The 26,231-nt window shown below is 43.1% G+C and overlaps 1 protein-coding gene across 2 annotated transcripts in view; it reads left to right on the forward strand.

Moving 5' to 3' along the window:
• The window catches only part of BICRAL (BICRA like chromatin remodeling complex associated protein), a 91,691-nt gene that overhangs the window by 9,449 nt on the left and 56,011 nt on the right, over positions 1-26,231 (forward strand). For both annotated transcript variants that reach the window (XM_014782700.2, XM_087438602.1), the window contains exon 2: positions 14,138-14,402. The gene's annotated coding sequence lies outside the window, so the exon portion shown is untranslated. The remainder of the gene's footprint in view (positions 1-14,137; positions 14,403-26,231) is intronic.

The following is a 26,231-nucleotide window of genomic DNA, read 5'->3' on the forward strand; positions in this document are numbered from 1 at the left end:
TGTTGACTGTAAGATAGAGTGATATATATGTAGTCAGCATTCTAAATTGTCTTTTGAATATAGTTTCAAATGCCTTTCATGTCAAAAGGCACATAAATCTCTTACAACTTGTCTGCGTCTGTTCTTTCCCTCATGTCCCTTCCCCTCTGTGAGTCGTGGTGGTGGCAGCGAGTGGACAGATCTGAGTTTAAATTCTGATTACTAGCTGTGTGACACTGGACACGATACTTAACCTTTCTGAGCTCAGTTTCCTCCAACTATAAAGTGAGGATAAAGAAAGATATATTTCTCCTGGGGCGGTTGTGATGTCAGATAAAGTAATGCGTGGAAAAGTAGCATGTATTGGCCAGGCTGTAGTAGACCCTCAGCAATTGCCAGGTTCCTTTCTACCTTCCAGACACGGAGACCTTCGTCCCTTTGCACTTCCCAGTCCTCAAGGGCAGTGGTGGAGGCGGAATTTGCTGTGTGTACTATGACTTTCTTAGAAAGGACCCTTTAATGATTCTCCTAGGAACATGTCTCTGGCCTTTGTGCAATTCTGGGGGCTATCTGGGCAGAATTTACGTGTAAGTAGTGCTGCAAAAGAAAACTGAAGAATCCTAGAAAGTCAGCGTGGGTGAGCCCTGAGGGGTCCTTTAATACCAGGACAAAAACTGGCTTAGAATAAAAGGAAAAAATAAGCTATGTAGCGATTTTCTTATGACACTTCATTCATTCAGTTTAAAAAACTGTATTGTGAGATCATATCCTTTTTGTGTGTGTGTGAGGAAGATTAGCCCTGAGCTGACATCTGTTGCCAATCCTGCTCTTTTTGCCGAGGAAGACTGGCCCTGGGCTAACATCCGGGCCCATCTTCTTCTATTTTATATGTGGGATGCCTGCCACAGCATGGCTTGACAAGCGGTGCGCAGATCCGCGCCCAGGATGCAAACCTGCGAACCCCGGTACACTGAAGCAGAGCATGTGAACCTAATCACTATGCCACTGGGCTGGCCCCCACTGTTTTTTGGTATCTCTTTTATGAAAGCCTTTCTATCCGTGAAATCTTCAGTTTTGGGAACCAATGATCTAATATTACCTCACTTTACATAAGGGAGTGTAGAACCGCCATATGTTATGTAATATTAATGGAATGTTCAGTATTTTCACAAATACTAAGCTCTTATTTGACTGTAGGCTCCATGAGGGCTGTGGTTGTGTCTACTATTTTTTATACCCCATAATCCCAGCACATGGCATCATGCCTGGCATGGAAGGCTCACAATAATTATCTGTTGGAGGAATAAATGAAACCCTCAGCCCAGGCACACTAGAATCCTCGTTTGTAATATTTATTCTTAGCGATGGAGCCAGTAAACTCCTTGAGGGATGCCCTGTCCTCTGTTGCCCAACAGGGCAGGTGCTCAGGGAGTGAATGAGCGCCCAGGTCACACAGAGACCAGGCATGTCCAGGAAAAGATAACCCAAGAACCTAAATGATAGCAGGAGCCACCAGGAACTTCCCTTATAGTATCTCATTTCATCTCACGGTAACCTTGATAGGAGGGTGATAATTTGAAGCATCAACAATTTTAAGATTCTTTAAAAGACACAGCTAAATTTTAATTCCCAATCAGGTGTGAGTTTTTAATACAGAAGAGGGGGTACCTTTTCTGCCTCAGTTTCTTTCTTCTTCAGTGGGAGAGGAATAGTGACCCACAAGGTTTTGAGACAATTAAAGGCTTTTGTATAAATGGTCATTCATGGAGACCAAATGCTTTTTAAGAATCCTGGCAGTTGAAAATTACATGAGAAGCAAAAAAATTATTCCTCTTCAACTCTTCTGCCTAGAAGTTTTAAGGTTCTCTTCTTTCGGTAGGATTTCATTATTTGCTATGGGATACCATTTTTCTGTGAAATACTATAAACTAGTGTTTTCAAACCACAGGTTTCAACCCAATGAGGTCATGTAATCCATTTAGTAGATGGCGGTCTGCCTTAAACAAAATGGTAAAAGAAATAAAATAGAATATAAGATGTCAGAGTGCATTGTGTTTCATAAAAAGGTTTTATTATATATATATAGATAGATATACATGACTTGTGAGATAAAAAGTGTATTTCTTTTTATAGGTTATGGTCAAGAAAGTCTGAAAAAATGGTTTTGTGAATGATGTCTTGTACATTATGGGGCTCAAAAGTGTTCATTGGCATGGATAAAAGGATTTTTTGTGTGTCATTATGACATGATAGCAGTAAAGAAATATGGATGCTGAGCCAGTTCCCGCAAAATGCCTTGTCAGGTGGGAACCTATTTGTGCTTCAGATTCTTTCTCCTTTCGTTTGTAAGAATAATGTAAGTTGGCTTATAAAAAGTGAAAGATGCCGATCTGGACGAGGGAGCAAGGGCGCACAGATTTAGGAATGTGACTGTGGAACAGGGGCTGTGGTCTAAGGCATTTGTGGCTTTAATGGTTGTGCATCCTCCTCCCTGGGAGGGATCCAGTGGTCCATGACATGTCGTAATTTGAAATTTGCTGAGGCACAAATCTGAGTACATCCTAGGAGGGGAGGCCCGGGGTTGGGGGACAGTCATTTAGCTCAGGAGTGAGCCATGCCCCCTGCCTTCCATCTGCATTTCTACAGAGCATGCTGTTTTTTATTCTTTATCTTAAGAGCATAACTCCTTAAAGTAATAAAAAAGTTTGTTTCTGTCTGAAGAATGACCATGCTGTGAAAGGTGAAGCTTGAGTGAGACTTGAGGTGTGAAGATGGTGCCGAGAAAGAGCCTCTTGACAAGGTGTGATTCCCCAGCAAGCCAAAGCCGCCACAGGTGCTACAGGTTGGCGGCTCCTGGAGCTCTCCGTGGGTGGCTCCAGAGGCTGTCCCGGGTCTGTGCCATATGCTTTGCTGCCTTTTTAGGACCTGTGGGGTGAGCATTGATTTGAGGCAGTATTCATTTATTATATAGCCTCTGGAAATAGAAACTTAGTGTGCAGAAATCTTCACTTTTATTTAAAAAGAGGAGAAAACGTGTTGTTTTGTTTGTTTTTTGCTTATTAGTCCTGATACTTCTTGATCAATTGCGTTAGGACTGACTGTGAAGTTCCCTGATATTATCTGAGTGGTTACGCTCTTTAGGATGCTGCGCTGTCTCAGGTTTGCCCAGAGCTGAGGCCATCCCACGACTCTGGGTGGGAGAGGAAGAGTGGGGACACAACAGGGATGGACTGTCAGTGGGCAAATCACGACCAGATTCTGCTTCTGCCTTCACATGTAGACACTGACTCTTTTGAAGGAACTATAGTCAAGTCACTTTTGGTTTGACCCACATGCCCTTCTTCTAAAACATAAACTAGATAACTGTGGGGGTCCACCCCCATCCCCATTCTCCAGTAGTTGCTGACCTACAACTGGCATTCTCTAATGTTGCCTGTGTGTCATAATTGCAACTGTAGAAAGAGGGGGAAAGAGAGGAAAAGGGGAGAGGCGTCTTAGTTTATCAGGATATGAAAAATTGTGCCTCACTTTTTATTAAAAAAAAAAAGTTAGGCTGTGATTCATTCATTCATTGATGACATCTGCACTCTGGATGTCACTGGGAGGCTAACTGCTCTCTCAGCTCTGCACATGCAGAGGCTCGGTAGGCACCTCACCTGAATGTCATTAGGTCCAGGGGAAACTTGTTCGGGCCACCCCAACTGAGTGTAATAGAGTCAGTGACCATTTGTTGAGCGTCTGGTACTTCCAGCACCAGCCGGGCGCCTTGATATGGTAAACACGCCATAAATGTTAGTTTAACCAATTGGTGCAAGATGCTGTAGTGAGCCCTGGGCTGAGGGGAGGTATAAAAATAAACAAAGCATAGTCCTCGTCTCGTTGAGGCTCACAATCCAGGGACAGACAAGAAGGCAACTAATTATAAGTCTAGCCAACTGCAGTGTGTGTTATAAAGGAGGGAGGAAGTTCTCTGGAAGTACAAAGGAAAGAAGGAAGAGGGGCAAAGAGAGGAGTGAGGGGAGAGTGGGCAGGCAGGGGAGGTTCCCAGAGGAAAGGAATGCCGGGCAATGGGACAAACATGAGCAGAGCAGGGTAGGCACCAGTTGTACTGAGGAGCTTGGAGTAGTGCCAAGGACAAGAGTGGGGAGTACTCAGGAGGAGCAAGAGGGGTGTGGTGGAAGATGGGGCTGGAGCCGTCAGTCATTCCGAAGGCACTGGGGACCCATCAGAGGGCCCTGAGCAGGGAGCGAGGCATCACGTGTGTTTTAGGAAGAGAAGTTGTGAAGAGAATGGATTGGAGCAGGGGAGGTGCCGTCGGGAGGCTATTGAAACGGTTCGTTGGATAAACGACAGGGCTTGACCGAGGGCAGTGGAAATGAAATGGAGGTTACTCAAGAATGATTTGTCCTCGAAAGCCAGTCTGTGGATTTATAATGGGCATGAACCTACCCAACCACTGGAATGATTAGGTCAGCTGGCTGGAACACAACTTTTTAAATTGAAGCACATTAATAATCAAAGGATTACTTGGTGAAAATGGAGTTAAGGCAAAAGGAGTTGGATGGTCTGAAAGGACCTTGTACTCAATCTATAGCAGTTTTTGCACAGCAATAATAATAAAGCTTAGTCTCCGGCAAGTTATTCTTCTCTAGAGAAATACTTGGCCTGCCAGAGCAGGAGGAACTGCTCCCCTGGCCAGCGCCAGAGAGAAGCTGTCCCGCGGCGTATTCGAGGATCTTTGGTTGCAAGAAAGGGAACTCACTCATAGATGAGCAAGTAAAATGGGGAATAATTATAAGGAAGGAGAATCTTCCAACCCAAATGCTAGAAAGGCAGCCAGGCCTCAAGGGGCTTAGAATACCATCAAGCACTTTCTCCTCCCCTCTTCCTCCCTCCACACCTGGTAAGAATCTTCTTTTCCCTGACACACTGGCCTTTCTGTTCCCACCACCTTATTTGGACCCCATTATAAGTGCTCCAAAATGGTGGCCTTGACCCCTAGTCTTTCCAGCTTTATAGTCTGCTCCCCACAGCTGACCCAGTTCCTGAGTACCAGTCTCATCTGGTACTAATACCAGATGAGAGGATCCAGTTGGTCCAGGTTGGGTCAGGGACCTTTCCCTAATCTACTAAGGCTGAAGATGTGATGTGACGGATTCTTTGAGAAAAAACAACCTGGTAGTAAACAATGGGCAACTCTAGTATACTGGTATTATTGTTCAACTCTTCTAGACGTCATGAATAACTCAGTGTATTAGTTGTCTGTAGCTGTATAAGAAAGTACCCCAAAACTTAGCAGCTTAAAACAAAAGCATTTATTATATCACCAGTATGTGGGTCAGGAACCCAGGCATAGCTTAGCTGGGAGCTTCTGCCTCAGGGTCTCTTGTGAGATTGTGGTCAAGCTGTCCCCTGGGGCTGCGGTCAGCTGAAGGGTAGGCTGGGGGATGATCTGCTGCACGACAGGGAGAAAGCCTCGATTCCTCACTGACCATTGGCTGGAGACCTCAGTCCCTCACCCTGTGGGTCTCTCCATAGACTGAAGGTCCTTAGGACGTGGCAGCTGGCTTCCCCCAGAATGCGTGATGCAGAGAAAACACCTAAGATGGAAGCTGCAGCTGTTTATGACCTAACCTAAGAAGTGACAATCACTTCTGCCTTATTCTTTTTTTTTTTATAATTTTTATTTATTTATTTATTTTCCCCCAAAGCCCCAGGAGATAGTTGTATGTCATAGTTGCACATCCTTCTAGTTGCTGTATGTGGGACACGGCCTGAGCATGGCCGGAGAAGCGGTGCGTCGGTGTGCGCCCGGGGATCCGAACCCAGGCCGCCAGCAGCGGAGCGCGCGCACTTAACCGCTAAGCCACGGGGCCAGCCCACTTCTGCCTTATTCTCTTGCTCACACAGACCAACTCTGGCATAGTGTGGGAGGGGGTACACAAAGGTGAGAACATCACGGGGTGAGGCTCATGGGGAGTCATCTTGAAGATTAGTTACCATGCTCAGTCAACAAACATTTATTTAGTGCCTGCTTGTGTGGCAGGTGCCAAGAATTGAGAGCTACGTGACCCAGAGTTTCTGTCCTGGAGGAGCTTGCTGTCTAATATGGGGAAGCCTTACAAAAACATACCACCATGAGTCCTCTGAGCCCTCACCTCTGTCCACTCATCTTTCACACTGCCGCCACACCTATTCTCCTGAAATTCAAATCTGTTCATAGCAGTCTCATTTAACCATCCTCAAGTGGGTCCCCTTTTTGCCTAGATGTTTTGTTTTGTTGTGTTTGAAAATATTTTAATCACCACCACAGTAAGAGAGACACTTTATATCACAAACCAGTACATGTGTACATAGACGCATTTGTAATGGAAACAAATTTCACAAAAGAGTTTACACCTTCATTACCTGTGATATATTCAGATGTTTTCTATTCTAGGCTATTTCATTTCTGATGAAAGCTGGTCACAATCTCATAATTTCACAACCTATTGCATTATGACCTGCAGTGTGGAAAGCAGCAGCCTTTCTCTCCTCTCTTTCCCCACATTCTTTGGAGAACTCTTACTCATCCTTTAAAACCCAGCTTTAAAGTATCTCCTTTTCCCCTCTCTCTTTGGACAGAATTGCCTGCTCCCTCCTCTGGCCCCCAGAGCATGTCTCTGATACTTGGTGACTGTCCCTCCTCCACTTCCAGCCAGTCCTCGGGCCAGCTCCCCCAAGCCCACAATATATTTTCAGTGAATGTCTCCACGTACGTACGTTTACGAGAACACAGAGCAAATCAGCATCACACAAATGACGATGCTGCAAATGAGCGGTGTGCAGAGTTGGCGGGTGTCACAGGCAGGTTTCCTGTCGATGGAGCCACGTGCTGCAGAAAAAGGATCCCTCCCCCTGTGGGCCGCTGTGTCGCCCGCGCATCCATCGCAGGTACAATTTGCACCGGAACTTGGCGCCCGCATTCATTACCGCGGTTCCTTTTAGCTGCTCTGGTTTCTTTTGGTTTCTTTCTACTTTTTTCATTTGTTTGTGTTGATGGGGACAGCCTAGTGAGAGATGGAGCTTTAGGCAGCACAGAGAGAAAGGCCCCTGTACTATCTACACCCGCCCTGCGGGGGGTGGGGGGGTTTCCTTTCTGAAGTGGTACGGAAGGAGGGTTTTGAGGTTTCTGACTATTTGCTTCTAAGTATCTAAGTAAGAGATTTGTTTGCCCACATTTGCACTATCTTGGCAAGCTAGCAACCCGACAAAATATTTTCTGGTTGGTATTGCCTGTACGCGGTTTTTATTTTTGAGAGGAGGAAGAATTTACACCTTGGTTAAATTGTACTGAAATACAACAGCTGTTTTTTAAAATTGCTGTTAACTTAAGGGTTGAAGCTAATATGATTCCCAGGCCCAGCCTCTTGGGAGTCGCTGAGAGACTATGCTGTGAACCGTAACCAGAAAAGAAAAAAAAAAAAAATTCGACTTGAGCAAAAGCAATTAAATGATTCCTTCTCCAATATTCTTATTTCTGCATTTGTCAACGGCTGTGTAACTAACTGCCCAAGTGTATGCTGACTTGGTTGTGGTGTGTGCATATTTGGGGGACGGAAGTGGGGGGTGAGGACAGACTGTAAATAGGTAATTAAAGTGTAATAAATAGTATAATAGAAGTTATGTATCACATGCAGAGAAGGGAGTCATTTATTCACTTTAAGCAGTATTTTTCAAATGAGGGTTGCCTCCATTAGTGGATTATGAAATCTATTTACAAGCTGGCTAACAGCACTTTAAAAAATGAGAGAGTAGAATGAAATATATTAAGTTGCATCCTCCATAGTAAGTTTATGTTATCGGAAAACTTTGTCAGTTATTTGTTTATCTATTGCATTGCAATGTGAAGTCTGTTTCTTAGGATTGAGTCTCAGGAAAAGATGTTTGAAAGCCATGATGTAGGGGATGGAAGAAGGCTTCCCAGAGGAGGTGGCATTTGAGCTGGACTTTGGAGAATGGTGGACTTGCCCCAGAGGAAGAAGGACATTCCAGGCAGAGGGAAAAGGAAATGCCCAAATCGGGATGAGTTTGTTCAGGGACAGGATGTTTTCCATGATTGGAACACAGGGTACTGGGAGAGGAGCAGCTGGAAATGCGCCTTGGGAGGCAGGTGGAGCTAATTAATGAACCACTTGAAAGTACAAATGTCGGGCCTCAGCTCTCCCCAGAAATTCCACTTCTCTGGTGATGAAACCTTGGGAATCTGTATTTCTAATAAGCTTCCCTGGGCAATGAGGTGCTGAGGGAGGTGTGTCAGAACCAACTCTGGGTCTTAAGAAGGTAATTTTTGTAGTAATTTAAATAGAAGATTGATTGGAGAGAAGTAAAATTGGGAGGCAGGGAAGAGATGAGGACCTGAATTCCAGTGAAGACAGTGGTGGAGAGGGGCTGGATTTGAGGGAGATTTTGGAGATGGGTTGCATGGGTTAAGGGAAGTGAGAGAGCGAGAAGGAATCAGGGCCGATCCTAAAATATCTGGGGAATTGGTCTGTGAACACAGAGACTAGAGAGAAGATCAGATTTGGAAGGAGAGATGATTACTTGAGTTTTGATTTGTGCCCATGGTGGGGCAGGAATCATTCATCAGGTTTTCACCATGTCCCATGTGAGCTGGACCTCAAGAGCGTACCTGTCCTTTGCTCTGATCGCCCATCTCTAAACACACTCTTGATTGTCTTTGACTTGATTCCAGTTACTCTAACTCACAAGGGACTGATACATACACCCAACTGCTAGTTGATTAGTACGATTTACAGTGAGGGAGATGTGTCAACCTTTTTGGGTACCTTTGCTCAGGGTGTCACCCTGATAGCATCAGAATATCTGGGAAATGGAACTAGTATTTAGCAGATTTAGGAAAGAGAGAATTGTATGGTCTGAGGGGTATTTCACGTGAGCTCCAAAAATGCCTGATTAACTTTCCTGCACTCAAATAAGAACATGGCTCTTTAGTGATCGAAATACTTATGGGGGTTATGCAGTGTCTCTACTCCCTCAGTTTTTTTCCTTCAGTGTAGAGGATATATCTTGGTGCCTGCTTAGTATCTACTTATTTCTTTGTCTTCAACTTGTATTTACAAGTCATCTTTTAGGGATAGTTCCTTCTTCAGGTGTCTTACTTGTTAATAGTTTCATTTTCAGAAAAGACACTGACATTCAGCAAGCCCCTTTATATGGGTTTCCTATCTTAGAGGCTGACTTTCTCGCCAAATTCCAAGGATGCTTAAAGTAGCACCCTAAAGCCTATGAGAGCCTTCTTCTACTGCCTCTACAATCCACCACCCTCCTGGGCACGGCAGAGTGGAAGGAATGCTCTGTTCAGGAGACGTTAGGAGCTCGGGCAGAGCACCAGAGAGCCCTGGGAGCTGGGGAGGGACGTCCCAGCCATGCTTTCCAGCAGCACGTGGTGCCCTCCTAACCTGATGACTGTCCTCCCCCTCACACACTCTGTGGGGAAACAGGCTAGATGTGTAAGACAGCAAGGCCAGTGGGAGTGCCGAATGTCTCTTTTTTTAATAACAGTTCTGCTGTACTCCTTATCCTTGTACTAGAAGCTTGTAGGAGTTCAGATTTTTTTTAAGTCTGTCAAGGAAAATAACCAGCTTGAAATATGTCATGACTAGACTAGCCTTAGTCTCTACAAAGATGATTTAAAGTGTTTATATTCATGTATCAAATAAAATAATAATTCAGGCAAGGTATTGACAACATTTGTAATTACTCCAATAAATTGCTTGTTTACCATTGCTTTGAAAACAATTCTACATTACTTCTAATAATAGCATTAACAACCACAACAATAATGGGAACTACTATTGAATATTTACTATATACAGGCACTAAAGCAAGGGTTTTGTATACCTAACATCATTTAACTCTCCTCTCCCTCCACCAACCTGAGATAGAGGTATTGTTACTTTCATCTTACAGATGAGGAAACAGAGTGAGAGAAGTTAAAAAAGTAGGCCAAGATCACAGGGCTAAAAAGTGGCAATGATAAAGCTTTAACTGATGGGGGTTGTGGGGAGAACTCTAAACCATTAGGCTATACTGCCTGTGATCAATTGGGCAGTGGTTTTATGTGGTTCCGGGAGACTTACCGTATTCCCTTAATATGTAAGTCTCTAGGTAGAGATACACTCATTTCTTGTGTTCTTATACATCTTGTGGACTGGGCTGTTTTTCCTTTATCCCACAAGTATTGATTGTGAGCTAACTATATACAAAGTACTCTGCTAGGCCTTGGAGAATAGAAAGCCCTGAGGAGCTCCCTATCCAGGAGGGAACATAAGAGAGATATATTAAGTTTAATCGTATGAGCTTGCCATCAGGAATTTACATGGGAAGATTTCCCATGGTTCAACCTGACACATAACTAAAGGAAGGCAATATAATATTATCTAAATGTATTGACCTCTCATTATGTCTCAGGCACCATGCTACACATTTTACAGGCACTAGTTCCTGAATCCTTAAAATAACTTTCAGACATGAGTACTATAATTATCCTCGTCTTATAGATGAGGAAGTTGAGGCTCTGAGGGGTGAAGTGACTTGCCCGGAGCCACACACCTGCTCTGTGACAAAAATGGAATTTGAACCCAGGTCAGTCTGAATACAGAGCCAGTGCAATTAAGCCCCAGAATAGAAGCACCTCTACAGGTATAAATAAAGGTATGCACCTTATTTATGCATGTTGACAATTTTTAAATTTTTATTTCACGAACACTATATAGAGCACTTACTAACTCACCTGGTTATTTTGGTGCTTCTGTGATCGGGACACTTCTGGTCATGCGGATCACCACTTAATCCCCAGCATTTGCATTCTCCCCCTCCGAGAATGGCCAGCCAACCAAGGGGAACATTTGGAGGGAGAATATAAAAAACAGAAACATTTTCACTTTTAATTGTTATGTGGACTTTGGGCCTGTTTATTTGAAGGCCAAACACATGCTAGAACATTTCACTTATAATTACATCCTCTTTTTTTTTTTTCTGTGCCCAGTTGCCCTCCTTTCTAGGTCACATACACAGATGGGAATCATAGGAATGGCCATTTAATTGTACATAATTAAATTGTAGGCAATACAATTAAAGTTATTTGCATAGAGTCAAGCCATTTTAAGAACTTGCCTCTTAAAAAGTTTCCTAATCTTACATTCACATACCAAAATCCTGTCTATATAAACCATAATTTAAAAATTTACATATAAAGGCATATCCCTTATTTAAAACACTGTTTTTTAATCACATGGGAAAAAAATTAAGAAGTTGTTTTTGTTTTGTGGTATTATTAAATGATTTCAATATTGGTGGTGCCTGGTGAATCTGAGATTCTCCCCACTGCTGTCCCAGTATTTGCAACCCCCCCAAATTTAAAATTAGATTTGACCACTGACATTCTCAAAGTAGGTCTTCCCTAATTAGAGAGTTGTCCCCTCTGCCTATGCCACACCACTAAACTCTGTTTATACTGAAGCAGCAAGGACTGCTTGTTCCCAAGATCCTTTTCAGGACTTGAAGAGAGGGTGAGTTTTAGAGTCAACCAGGCCTGGGTCCCCCCACCAGCCCTTATTAGACTGATGACCCCAGGCAAATTACTGAAACCATTGGGAGCCTCATCTGCAAAATCAGCATAATTAAACATTATTCTATGGGCTTGTGTGAAGACTCATGCAATAATGTATAATATAATAATAAAGTATCTAGAATAATGTCTGGTGGCACTTAGTAGACACGCAATAAATGTCAATGCTCTTAAATTTGGGCATTCTTTAAAAAGCCTGCAATGCCCTATACTCTTGTATTTTTGTTTTTTATGTGTGTGTGAGGAAGATCAGCCCTGAGCTAACATCTGCCAATCCTCCTCTTTTTTTTTTTTTTTTTTTTTAAAGATTTTATTTATTTTATTTTTTCCCCCCAAAGCCACAGTAGTTAGTTGTATGTCATAGCTGCACATTCTTCTAGTTGCTGTATGTGGGATGCGGCCTCAGCATGGCCGGAGAAGTGGTGCGTCAGTGTGCGCCCGGGATCCGAACCCGGGCCGCCAGCAGCAGAGCACAAGCACTTAACCACCAAGCCACGGGGCCGGCCCCAATCCTCCTCTTTTTGTTGAGGAAGACTGGCCCTGGACTAACATCCATGCCCATCTTCCTCCACTTTATATAGGATGCCACCACAGCATGGCTTGCCAAGCGGTGCGTCGGTGCGAGCCCGGGATCCGAACCGGCGAACCCCGGGCCGCCGCAGTGGAGCTCGCGCACTTAACCAATTGAGCCGCGAGGCTAGCCCTGCCCTCCACTCTTTATGAGTATATAAATTCAGTTTTGTAAGGTGATCTTTTAAAGTCAGATCTGTGTTCCTTTGGGGTTCTGGCTGATTTTGGAGAATAACTTTCTGAAATCCATTAATATTTCATGGGAGCTGTGGAGCAACAGCTGTAAAACTTGCTTGGTGGGCCCTAATTGCAATGAATAATCCATGGACTCTTTTGAAATGTAAGACTTCGAAATGGGTATTATAATTAAATTCTAGCCAATCCAAAGGCACTTTAAAACATGTTAAAAAATTTCCCAAGCCAATTAGAAAACTGGTTGGTCCAACTGTCAAGCGTAGAGAAATATGCTAATTTATGCGAAGCCTACTGTTTCAGGAAGGCCTTGGCTGAATGTGAAGCACAACTTCTTTTGAGAAAACACATCAGTGATACTATGTGATACTAAATCACTGAGTGTATTTTTAGGGCACCTTCTAAATACAAAGCATACATTGTGAATGACAGAGTGGCACTTACTAGAACAAGATATGGTTTGTTTTTTTAAAAGATCTTCTATCTTGAATATGACAACATTGTATACCAACCTTGACATTTATTTTGTGCAATATAGTATAGTTACAGTATCCTTATAAAAGTAAGCAAGGTGCACTACCATTATGTTTTTTAATGCTAAGGGGATATAGAAACTAAACAATTTCACTTAATTTAAATCTAGGGATCATTTTCTTTAGAACTCACCAAATATCTGGGAGACATGGATATGAACATTCTGCTTATCAACAGAAGCTCCATTGCTATATGTATTACAAACTAATTTAAAATAATTATAGAACATTTCTGGGGCTTACATATGTATTTTTTAAAAATCTGAATCACATGCTTGTACAATTCATCTTTTACATATCTTTGATGTTTGTTTAAAATAAAAGACAACAACAAAACCCCTACTATATTTTTGTGGGCGTTTACAGGAAAAGTAAATGTAATTAAGCAAGATCACAAAGGCACCCACTTCCAATCGACACTATCATAATTAACACTTATTTAAACACTCTGGGTGCTAGATGGTTTATGGAGACATCTCAACAATTTGAGATTTGAGATTTAAAACGCGTGGTAATTATACTTGGACCAAAGAGTGTTAAAAGGTTGGGTAGCTCCCTTTTTAAGACCGGGGATCATGTAATGAAAATTCCACAAATGTGGGGATAAAGGATATCTACATAAAGAGAAGGCAATAGGAATTGGATGTTTTGAGAGTGACTTAGCTCACCTTCATCTTGACCACTAAAGTTGTTTTTTGTTTTCTTTTAATGTTGACATACAGATTTCACAGATAAGATTTACAGCACTTTGGAATGGAAAGAGAGGGTGTTGCAAGGAAGCTTAGTACATTTAAAAGTTCGAATGAATCAGTTATTTGACAAATAACTAAGTTAAAAGTGATGTTTTAGTTTTTTTTTAAAGCATATGCAAAAAAGTATTTACTGGGGCTTGTTCTAATTAGAGTTCTAAACAAATACTGTGTTTTGTGTTTTTTGTTTTTAAACACCCCCCACCCCCGTCGAGCTAAAACTGGAGTGTGTGTGTGTGTGTGAGTGTGTGTGTGTGTGTGTGTGTGTGTGCAGGGCGCCTGCGGAGAATGGCACGCATCTTGTAGATCTTAAAAAAATAAATAAATAAATAAAAAATAAACCTGTTTCTTGAATAAACCAAGATATTTATGAAGTTAAAAAAGAATCTCAAAGGAAACAGGAATTAACAGCTTTGGAGCTCGATTTAAAAAAAAAAATTTTTTTTAATTAAAAAATTCCTAATCTCCACATTTTTTGCTAGGCGAGAACCGAAGTTTGGAGGTAGACGAGCAGGCGAGCGGTGTGCCCGGGCGCAGAGCATGAAGGCCGGGCGGGCGCGGGGAGCGGGCGCCCGCCGCCCGGCGCGGGGGTGAGCGAGAGAGAGAGCGGAGCGCGTGTGGCCGGCGCCGCTCGGCCGGGAGCTCCCGCGCCCGCGCCCCGCGCCCCGCGCCCGCCGCCGCCGCCGCCGCCGCCCCTGGTGCGATGGCGCAGAAACCCCGTTGACAAGGCACTGCTTTTTCATGACGGTGAGTTTCCCTTTGAGTGTATTATAATTTTGTGATAAAAATTTCAAGGAGAAAAAAAAAGAAACACACAACCTCCTTCCTCTGCCTCTTTCCTTCGGGGAGGGGAAAAGCGAGGGAGGGGGGCTGGAGATCTATCTCCAGACAGACAGAAAAGAAAGAGGAGCAAATTAAACACCGACTTGCCAAAACCAGGATATTAGGTTTCAGCCCAGAGAGCTATTGGCTAAGGCTGTGTTTTTTTTTGGGGGGGGGGGTGGGTTTGTGGGTGGGTGATGGTGGTGGTGGGTGGATGTTTAATGGACACGGAGAAAAGGGGAATCGAGTGTTTATGCCTTTCCCAGCGCCGCCCGGGCCCCGGGAAGACCAAGTTCAGTGTCGCGGGCGGGCGGGGGGCGGCGGGGCCGGGCCGGGGGCGCCTCGGCGGGGTCGGGGCCCCGGCGCCTGTCGTTTTTTTTTTTTTTTTTTTCTTTTCCTTTTCCGCGGATGCAAATTTCTGGAGCAGGGAGAGGGAGAGCCTGGGAAGGGGGGTGGCGTGGCGGTTGGTGGTGGGGAGGAGAGGGGAGGGAAGCCTTTTAATGACTCATTGATTGAGCCGGTTTAAAATTAGTTGTGTGCGCCGGCGAGTGTGTTTTCCGCCCCCCGGAGCCGCCGGGAGCCGGGAAGGAGGGAGCGGGGCTCGGCGGGGCCGCGAGCAGGGGGCAGGGAGGGCCCGAGTGACGGCGGGCGCGGAAGAAAAAGAAGCTTTTCCAATCTCCTCCCCTCGGTTTTCCCCCCTCGTGTCTCTTCTGTCCCCGAAGCTCTTGGGTGTGAATCGCGTTTTCTTTCTTCTCGGCAAAATGGACCCCGCGTCTCGGGCGGGGGAGGGGAGTGGTGGGGAGGGAGGCGGCGGCGGCCGGGTGTGTGTTCCATCCCGGCTTCCTCCTGCCCGCCGCTGCTGCGGGCGGCCGCGCCGGCGAGAGCTCGGGGCCGCCCGCCCCGGCCCGCCCCCCGGCCCGCCGCCTCGCTGCCCGGCCCGAAGCACCGCCGAGGACCCGCGGCCGGGCCCGGACGAGCCCTGGCGCCGCGCGGAGGACCCCGGCCCGGCCTGGCGCCCCCTGCGGACCCGCGCGGCCGGCCGGAGAGAAGCGGGGCGGTGCCGGCTCTGTTTCGGCCGAGAGCGCGCGGGCCCGACGCGGTTCGCGCCCCCCGGGCCGCCCCGAACGCGGGGTCCAGGGTGGGGGGGCGGCTGGAAGGCGCTAAGATGGCGCGGGGCCTGGCCCGCCGCCAGGCCTGGTGGCGCAGTTGCTCGGCGGGCGCCATCTTCTCTGGCGGCGCGGGCAGCGCCCTTCGCGGGTGCTCCGGCGGCCCGGGCGCCGGCTTCTGCAAATGGGGCCGGGGCCGCGCGGCCCTGGCCTTCCCGTGCCCCCAGACCCAAAAGCCGAGGCCGCCGGCTCGGAGCGGGCGGGGGCCGGGCCGGCGGCGTCTTGCTCCTGGTTACCGCTCGTGTTGGAGGGAAGCAGTGGGCTGGGGTCGGGCCTGGCGGCTGACGGGTTCCCTCCCTGAGCCCGCATGCCCCTCCGGTCTAAATTGGGAGTGAGGGGTTCCCGTCGTCTCCCCTACGGCCTGAAGCTGGACGGCTTTGTCTCCCCTGGCCCGACTGGGGGCAGGGCTGGGGCTTTTCCTTCATCCTCTTCCAGTTAATTTTGAAAGTAGAGTCTAACCGGGTTACAGAATTGCAGAAGAGAGTTGAGGACCGTGTCTGGCTTCCAGTGGCATCGTTCTCTGTCGGTGCCCTACGTTTTTATCTTTTAGTTGGTTGTATCTTAAAACAACCCTGGAGAGAAGTTTATGTAGTTTTCCGATTGCGGCAAGGTGATGTGTTCCAGTGATTTGAAACTTATTGGCTTTCGTATTACTATTCCAAATGGTAGTAAATTAAAACAGGTACTTAGAACTCTGATCTAAAAATTAAACTCGCTTTGAAAGACTCCAAGATTTTCCCTTCCTAAAAAAACCTGCACTGTGTTTTACATCATCTGTTTATCAATATACAGCTTCTCAGTTCCCCAACTCACGAAAATGTTTCCTTAAAAGCAGCCATATAAATGTTTATCTGTCCTGTAGTAGCTCTGTATTAAGAGATGTGTGTAGGTTTTAACTTTGTTTTCAATTGTTACTGAAAAGACTATTGGGAGGAGGAAAAATGTCTAAGGCTCTGATCTCTCTAGGAGTCCGCAGAGATGGAAAGTAAATAGTTAATTTCTAATGGATAAAAGTAACATAGTGGCACCTGTAGTGCTGTCCTTGTGTTTATAAATACAATATATATAGTGGAAGTTTTATACCCTTTAATAAGACCTACCATATATTGAACACTGCTGTATGCCAGGAACTGTGCTAGGTGCTTTATTTAATTCCTGGTTATTTATCATATCAGCCCTGCAATATTGATTTTATCATCTGTTTACCAGGGAAGTAGCTAATGTTCACCAAGATAGATGAATTGTTCAAGGTCTTGCAGTTGTAAGCGGTAGAATTGATGTTGGATCCCAAAAGTGGTGTTCTTGTCTCTACAACTATGGTTTCCAAATCTGATCATTAGAATCAACTGGGGAGATGTTTTTAAATATAGATTTGTAATATCACTTCTTCTTCCATTATTTGTTAGGGCCAGTTGAGATTTTTTCAAAAGGTCTAATGTGTTAGGCAATCTCAGTTTTAAGCTTCTGATTTTCAGCTTCTTGATACCCCTAACTCTCCATTTTGAAATTCTGGCCCACCCAGGACCCCCCTAAATCTGAATATGTAGGAGTCTGGGTTATTCCGAAACTCTCCAAGTGATTCCATTGTGACACAGATCACATTTGGAAAATCACTGTATTACACTTTGCACTGTGCTGCTGGCTCTTTTTTGAATTGGAACTTGAGATGTGAGGTCCATATTTTGAGTTTCAGCACAGTTTTATTGCTCACGTCATTCTCATTTTTATTTTTATCCTCTAGCTGCCATTTATCAAATATTGAAACCATTTTCTTAAAGAAAGGAGGCTTAAGTGTCCTAAGACTTTAAAATCTCCTTACATTTTCAAAAGTATCTCATCTTAATCCACCCAGAAGCTATATAACATACAGGTTTCTGTATCTAGCTGGGCCATCTAGTTTAGTCAAGACAGCTGTGCAGCAAAAATAGAATTGAATCTAGGTTAGATACAGAAATTAGAAATAAGGTAGAAAAGATCCTGAAACAAAAACTTAGAGATAAATCCTTGGAAGAAAGAGTTCTCTGAATTTGCAATTGTGAAAATTTCTTCTGGGTTTTGGGAAGTACGATGGGGGAAGTTATTCTAAATTTGAGACCGAATAAGAACAGAGTATGCATAAGGACACGGAAGGTCAGGAAGAAGCAGCCAGAGCTGGTGATGAGTAGCTGACCTGGACCAAAGTGAGAGAACCTAGTCAGTGATGAAATCATTACCTTCTCTGGAGCAAGCACCGCATGCTTTACTTATTTTGTGCTTTCCTTTCTTCATTCTCAAATCGCTGTTTAGTAGTTGCTAGGAGGAATGGTTGAAAACTTTGATTTTTGATGCAGATGTCTAAATTATATTATCTTTGCATATGTCCGCATTTCTCTTTCCTTCCACATTTGAACGTTTTCCTGAGGAGCAGCTGTTGACTGTGTGCAGTCTGTGTCCCGTCTAGACCAGTGGGCGGGTGGAGTTCTAGCCTTTGACTGTCCTGTGTGGTTTTTCTGCCCTTGTTTTTCATGGTAAATGCCAAAGTAATTATATTCTTTGACTAAAATCCAATAAAGCTGAAAGGAAGGGAAATCTAAAATAAACCTGCTTAGAGGGAGAGAGTAGCTTCCTTATTTTAAAGTAGCCTTTAGTGGAATTCAGGACAGACAAGATCTCTGCCTCATGGAATTTACATGTGGTGGGGGAGACAGGAAATGTCAACATACATAATCAAGATAATTACAGATTAAGAAAAATTATCAGAAGTTAATAAGCTGGCGGATCTAAGAGTGTGTTGTGGGGAGTGACTGTTTTGGCTAGAGAGTCAAAGCGGCCCTTTGAAGAGGTGACATTTGTGCTGAGACTTGAAACATGAGCTTGTGCTAGCCCTGTGAAAAGCTGCCAGAGATTCCTGGCCTGGGGACAAGTGCAAAGACCTGAAGGGCCCAGAAAGACGTGGGTGTGAGAACAGAGAGCAGCAGGAGAAGGGAATGAGTGGAGTTGGAGGGATCCTGCAGGGCGTCTTGTATGAGGCCGTTCAGGGGGTTTGGGATTTTATTTTAATGAAAATGACAACTTTTCTGAAGGGCTTTAATTAGGGCAGTGATATGTTTTTCTTCTTAAAGATCATGGCTGCTGTGTGGAGTGAGAGAGGAAGCAGGCAGTTAGGAGGCTATTGCAATAATCAGCTCAAGACTGGTGGTGTCTTAGGCAAGTACAGTGACAGTGGAGATGCAGTAGAGTAGATGGTGGGCTTCAGATATGTTTTGGAGGTGGAATCAAGTATTTGCTTAGTGGGCTGGCTGTGGAGGGAGAAGGGAGGAATCAAGGATGCCTTCAGTTTTCTGGCCTAAGCTTTGGGTGGCTGATGGTGCCATTTGCTGGATGGAGAAGACTGGAAAAGGAACAGGTAGGGAGGGGTGGATAACAAGAGTTCTGTGTGGAACCTGTTATGTTTTTGAAATACTTGTGAGACATCCCAAGTGGAAAGTCAAGTAGGCAGTGAATATTCAAGTTGAGCTGAGAGGAGTGGACATAACTTTTGGGAGTCACTAGCATACAGATGGTATGTCATGGAACTGGTTGAGATCAGTTGTGATCATAGAAGCCTTAAGATCAAGCCCTAAAACACTTCCAGTGGCGAAAGGTTAGGTGAGAGGGACTGAGCAAGTTCAGCCATTGAAGTGGGAGAGTGAGTGAGTTATCCTTTTCAAGAAAGAAGGAATGGTCTCCTCTGCCACATGCTGCTGAGAAGTTAAACAATGATGGAGAAGTGTCCGTTTGGGTTTGGCAACATGGAGGTGGCTGTTTTGACAAGTACTCAGTGGCATATGGGGATGGAAGCCAGATTGCAATGCATTGAGAGAATGAGAAGGGAAGTGAATTTAGACTGCTTGTTGGGGAAGTTTTGCTGTCAAGTGAGGAGAGAAACAGCACAGCAGTGGTTGGGGAGAGAGGTGGGGTCAAAGAAGAGCTTTTTAAAAAAATGATGGGAAATAGAAGAGCATTTTCAAATAGGCTAATAAGAATATTTAATAGAGAGGGAGAGACTAATGCAGAAGAGAGATCAGACTACCACAGGAGCAGAATTCTTGAGAAGGTGAGAAGGAATTCAAAACACAAGAAGAGGGTTTGCCTTTGGTGGGAGCAAGAAGACTTGCCGTTTAGCAGGAGAGAAGGCAGAGACTATGGGCACGGGAGGTTTAGGAGTTGGAGGTGGAATATGGGGCTTTACCTTCTGATGGCTTCTGTTTCTCAGTGAAGTCTGAGGCAAGGCCGGCAACTTAAAGTAGAGGAAGAAGGAGTGTGGATGGTTTGAGGTGAGAAGGACACCTCACTTTGGACAGCAGGTAGGATTGCTGGGCATTGCTGAATGCCTGGCTGTGGCTTGGGGTCATGAATATAAGGTGAAGCCAATGAACCAAGTTAGTTGTGTGGTTTTCTGCCAGCAACATTCAGCTGTTACAAGGGAAGCAAAGAGCGGGCAGCTGATTGGTTCAACCAAGATTGGAGTTTGGCACCCCAGATATGACAGAGCTAGGGAATTAAGGGTGATTTCGAGGGGCTGATTGCAGTGATGAACCTTGGAATGTTAGCTGAGTAGGAAAGCAAGAGAAGATAATGGGGGTGGGGACCCTGAAAATCATTCTTAGTTAAAAATCAATTAATGGGTACAGAGTTTCAATTTGGGGTGATGAAAAGGTCTGGACCTGGATAGTGGCGACAGTTGGCAACAATGTGAATGCACTTAATGCCACTGAACTATACACTTAAAAATGGTAAATCTTACGTGTATTTTACCATAATAAAAAAAATGAATTAACACTTTTAACATGTAAACATTTGTGGCAGGCACAGGTTTATTTGCACACTGCCTTGGACTGTTTGCAAAGTACTGTATTTTCTGTGAAAGAAAGCAGTTTTAGGGAAAAAAATCTCAAATTACTGAGACTAAAGAGAGTATCCTCTCTTATCAGGGTCCCAAACTTGAGTATGCATAACAGTCACCTACAGACACAGATTCTGGAGTGGACCCAGGAGTCTTGTGTTATTTGTTTCCCTGTTCGCTGATTTATTCTAAGGCTTAGCATAGCGTTTACAACAAGCTGGGCACTCAGTGAACATTTGCTCACTCGGTACTTAGAGAACCCAGGTAGAGTAGAATGATGGGAACCAAAGGGGGAAAAACAGTTTTCTGAGATAGGTAGAGATTAGTGATGCCTTATATTAGAGGGATCTGTGAGAAAAAGAATCTGGAAGACCATTGGATGTGGCTGTCGTTAGCGTTTGACATTCTGATCTCTGCAGGTGTTGAGAAAAATCAGATTACAGGGTGGGGAGAGAGAGAAATAAGTATTGGAAAAATCATTTTTTAAAGATTCAAACAGTACAAAGTGGAAGTATATAGCACCCTTGACCTCCCTTTCTCCATTCTTTCCTGAATCTGCTGTCATTCACCTTTTCATGAGGTTCCTCTGTTCCCCAAATTGCCTACAGAATAAGTTACAGTAAAGTGACATTAGAGAAAAGGGGTGCGGAGTAGATGATAGGATCCAAAATAGGTGTCTGTGGTCTTCACTGAGAAGATAGCAAGGTCATTTGTCAAGGGCAGAGGGAAAAGGGTTTGAGTTTAAGGAGAGAGGAGTAAATTTGTGGAATGTATCAGATGTGGGGGAAAATGGATAAAAGAAATGGTACTTAGCTGTGAAGAGGCAACATGAATTAGGTAACATCTGCATGGCGTGGTTCTCTTGTGATGAATAATGTTCTATAGTAAAAGTGGAAAATGCAGTGGGTGAGGGGGCTGGCAGAAAGGGTGGGTAGTTAAATGAGCGTGGAGAAGTGGGAGAGCTGACAAGAAAGGAATGGCAGAGGCCTAAAGTGGAACTGTTCTAAGTGGTACCTCGCTGAATGGAGACAGAGCCCAGGATGTGGTACCCACTTGTAGTGGGGTTCAGGAGAGCTCAGGGGCTGTCAGCATAAGTTGTATGGGAAAGTGGAAGGAAGAGGTCTTGGGGAGCAGCAGCTGGAGGCTTTGATTTAATTTTTCCTTACCTCATATGTGCTTCCATTTTGGAAAGATCCTGAGACCTCACTGTACCAGACCTTAAACCCAGGTTCCCCTTAACCCTATCAACTTTAATTTATATAGTTGTGATTTGTTTAATTAAATTTCTTTAATAAAGTTGTAAAATTGAACATTTCCTGGTTTTGTGGGTTCTTTGGCTATCTTGCAAACACATTAAACACTTAGGTTAGCTGAAATAAAAACCCTGGATGTGAGGGAATGAGGTATGAGAAGTGCTGCCTTTCTAGAAATGGCTTATTTCAGTTCACCAAAATCCAGGACGCTTCGTGTGTCATCAGAAATTAAACTTTGTGTCCTGACCTGTAATTGAAACATTTTCACAAGGAAGAGAATATGGGGGCTAGGGGAGAATAATATTTGTTAAATCTTAACATTGTTTCAGGCCCTGATGAGTGTTTAATATTAAATTCTCACAACCCTGTAGGTAGGTTTTGTCTCCACTTTTATAGATGATGAAACTGTGAGTTAGAAAGCATAAATAACTTCCCCAAGGTTACGTTACTAAGGGGCAGAGCTGGGATTGGAATATATGAGGCAGATCTGTGCATCACACATTTTGCCATTGGTATTAAGCCCAGGTATAAATTTAATCTACAAATGACTGCCTAGTAGTTAAACATTTTGAGGTCTTAAAATTAAAATTGGATGACCTTTGTTTTAACAAAAGGAACAGGGGAATGTAGTGTTTTTATTAATAAAAAATGTGACCAAAAAAACAGAATCTCGTGCTGGTAGTCAAATTTTAGGTCAAAGCAGTTATTCTGCAGATAATTCACTTTTTATTTGCATAGTATGGTAAATCAAACATGGGGACCATTTTCGCTCTATATCTGGTAGCAATCAGGAATTATGAATTATATCTTCCACTTAAACGTTCTTGGAAAAGAGAACGTTTAGGACCTTAAACGTGATATGGTGCAGCTCAAGTTGACCCCTTGCTTGGAATGTTGTCAATGTAAGCACAGATAGTACAGATTTAGGGAGAAAGTCTTTAAAATGTACAAAGTGTGATTCGCTTTAAAGAAACATTCTTTTAAAGAGGCCATACTGTAGGTTGAGTATAAGGCACATTTACTAAGTTGTAGTCAGTAAGGTAACATGTCAAAAGGAATTATTTTTTTCTTTTGACTATACAAGAAAGCTTAGCCCTGATAGGCAGCAGTAATGAAAGATCATGAAGCATTCTCACTGTGGATTCTTGAGTTCACTGGAGCTGACCCACAGCTTTTGACAGAATGTTACTCACTGAACAGTTTGAGGTGGTGCATGAGTTCTTCATGCAGGGCTGCAAGAACTAACTTGAATTTTCCTCCTCGCCCAGTGAGAACAACCCCTCACTACTTATTAGTGGTAAACCTAATTTGGGGAGATAAAGAATTTCAAAATCTTGTGGTAAGTGTAATGTGGGAAAGAATTTCAGATTTGTTATGTAGACTGTAAATATTTTGAACATAGCTAAGGAGTATTGAGACCTCTGTTGTATGTATTAAAATCAGCCATCTTTAAAAGTGACTTGCAGTGTATTTCAGATATGACTCCTTTTATTGTAATTTTTTAAAAGATAAATCAATTAATCTGGTTTCTTGGTTTTTATTTTAGAATTGATATTTAGTGCTCAGAAAATATTTTACAGTGTTAGGGCCACCTCCATCAGTGGATTTCTAGCAATAATTTTTAAATGCCTAAGCATTTTCCCTGAATAAAAAAAAAAAAGCCGTATTGTTGAATAAGCTTAGTTTTAGTGTAATATACATGAAAGTTTTATAAATATAAAATAACTTAGAGTGGTTTATAATTCTTTTCAGTAATCATTTCTCAATAAATAGTAGAGCTGGAGAAACCCAGATGCCATTTTGAGAGATTAAATTTAAAATCTTTATATTTGTGTTTGGCAAACAAAGATATTACACACAGAATTAATGTCAAAGAAATTTTCTAGAGCAAATTTTAGTTTTCTAAACTGGACTTAACCTGGGAACTAGAATACTAGTAGTTTTTTTTAAATGTGGAGAAATGTCTTTAAATTTAGAAGTAACCCTTTCCATGTACAGAGATTCTTACCCACAAAAAAATCAGATTTTTTTTCTCCTGATTACTGAGAGTAAAAGTTATTTTTGATTTGAAAGTATTTCTTCTAGGATTTAAAATAAAAATGAATGGTGCTATATTTAGATTTCTTTTAACTCTGATATTTCCTAGAAGTGCAAACAAATATATTTAGAAATACGTCGGTTTATTCTTACTTCCTATTTGTATTCTGATTCTCAGGATCTGTGAGAAGCTTAGCTTTGGAGAGATCCATGAAAGTCCAGCCCCTTCTCTCTAGGTGTGATCACACTTAAAGATGAATATTTACAGCTGGATGTATTTGAAGCTGCTTCTATCCATAGACCTCAAGATGCCTTTTTTTATTTTCAGATTTTAAAACTGTTTTACTTGTGTCTCTTTATAAGTCTAACTTGGTATGTCACGTGATATACTTAGAATTATTTTCTGTTACAGCTGATATTATGTAGTAAACAATCTGAAAGTAAATGTCCAAAGAGAATAATACAAAGAAAAATGAAATTTGGGTAACCATGTTGTTTGAAAAAGAGGAGTAGGGGGGAACTTAACTTACCTAGAAACGTAAAATGGACATTGTGCCATGTAAAACACCTAATGGGTACCAGAAAAAATTTGTTAATCTTTTTCTACGATATTTTATGAGTACTAATATATTACTGTACATTCTTTTTTTATTTGCACTGTCATGTTAAAATTTTAAGGTTAAATTAGACATATAAGGGCCAATCCAGTGGCGTAGTGGTTAAGTTCGCATGCTCTGCTTCGGCAGCCTGGGGTTGGCTGGTTCGGATCCCGGGCATGGACCTACACACCACTCATCAAGCCATTCTGTGGTGGCGTCCCATATACAAAATAGAGGAAGATGGGCAAAGATGTTAGCTCAGGGCTAATCCTCCTCAGCAAAAAGAGGAGGATTGGCAACAGATGTTAGCTCAGGGTCAATCTTCCTCACCAAAAAAAAAAAAGACATATAATCAATTAAGAAATTGCCATAAGTCGTACAGGGATCTGTTTACAGATCTTCCCCACCAATACTCACAGAGAGAATTGTGGATGTGCTACTGTCAAGGTGACTGGAAAGATCTGCATCAAATGTTAGAAAGTTGTTTAAACTGTTTTTCAAAAATATACACATTGGATATACGGTACAAAATGAACAATATAGAGAGATATGTTTCTATAAATACGTGTATAATATCAATTTAGATAAATTGTTTTGTAGAACGCATTTTCTTCATTGCAGTTAGATGCTCCCCAGCTAGAACTTTCTGCTATCATTATATCAAAAATGTGACATAATACCTATTTGACATTAACGTTTTATTTTTGTCACATATTACATAAATTCTCAACTCATAATTATTATTTAAAAGATGTTCTGTGTTTCAAATTACCTTACACTATCAAAGCATTACCTTGAGCTTGACTCTCCAGAATGTCTTCAGGATATAAGATGCTATGAAAGTCATAAAGCAAATATTTTCTTTCCAGAGCACGGCATGGATTTGGTATAATATGTATGCTTTATATATATATACACACACTTTTAAAGTATTTTCCGTCCTTTTAAGATTAATTTAAAATTAAATATTTTAATTTTTTTCTTATACTACTTTCCAGAATGTTTCTTTTCTAAATAGAATGTCTTATTTTGAAAGATTATTACTGTAACTATCTACTCTGAAAGAAAAAGCTACTGCACTGATATTTCATCAACTACTTATTAAATGCTGATTTTGTACAGGGCACTTGGAGGGTACAGGAACATATAATCTAGCTAGATGGATAATAGGTGCACACAGAAACATACACAGCAAAGTGCCAAATGAGTGGTACAAGTGAGAGCCCATGAGGTGTGTGAGAGCATCCATCCATTCATTCAGCAAATATTATTGAGCACCTGATGTGTGCCAGGTGTCTTTCTAGGCTCCAGGATGCCTCAGTGAACAAAAGACCAAGGGCCTGGTCTCATGAGAAGACAGACAGTAAACCTAGATAAACTGTGGTAGCTTATGGGGGAAAATAAAGCCAGATAAGGAAGATGTGGTGCAGGGGGTGGGAAGGTGGTCCTGGTAGGTCATGATCATCTGAGCAGAGTCTTGAAGGAAGTAAGGGGCAATCTGAAGGAGCAGCATTCCAGGCAGAGAGCAGCCGGTGCAAAGGGCCTGAGACATGAGCATGCCTGGTGAGTTCAGGGCATGGCAAGTCAGCAAGGGCTGGAATCAGAGGAGATCACAGAGGTTGGGCTGCAGGGAGGGCAGTCGTCTAGGGCATTGTGGGTATTCACAGTTGAGCATAGAAAAGGATTTTGGTTTCTACAATGAGGAAGATGGGGATTCAGTGGAGGGTTTTGGTTTATGTTTTAAAGGGATTACTCAGGAGGTTGGGTTGAGCATAGGTTGTTGGGGGGTAAAAGAGTGAAAGCAGAGAGACCAGATGGGAGATGATGATGGCTTG

Source organism: Ceratotherium simum, chromosome 13, assembly GCF_057802395.1.
Source record: "Ceratotherium simum simum isolate JZ-2026a chromosome 13, ASM5780239v1, whole genome shotgun sequence".
In the NCBI taxonomy this organism is placed as follows: Eukaryota; Metazoa; Chordata; class Mammalia; order Perissodactyla; family Rhinocerotidae; genus Ceratotherium; species Ceratotherium simum.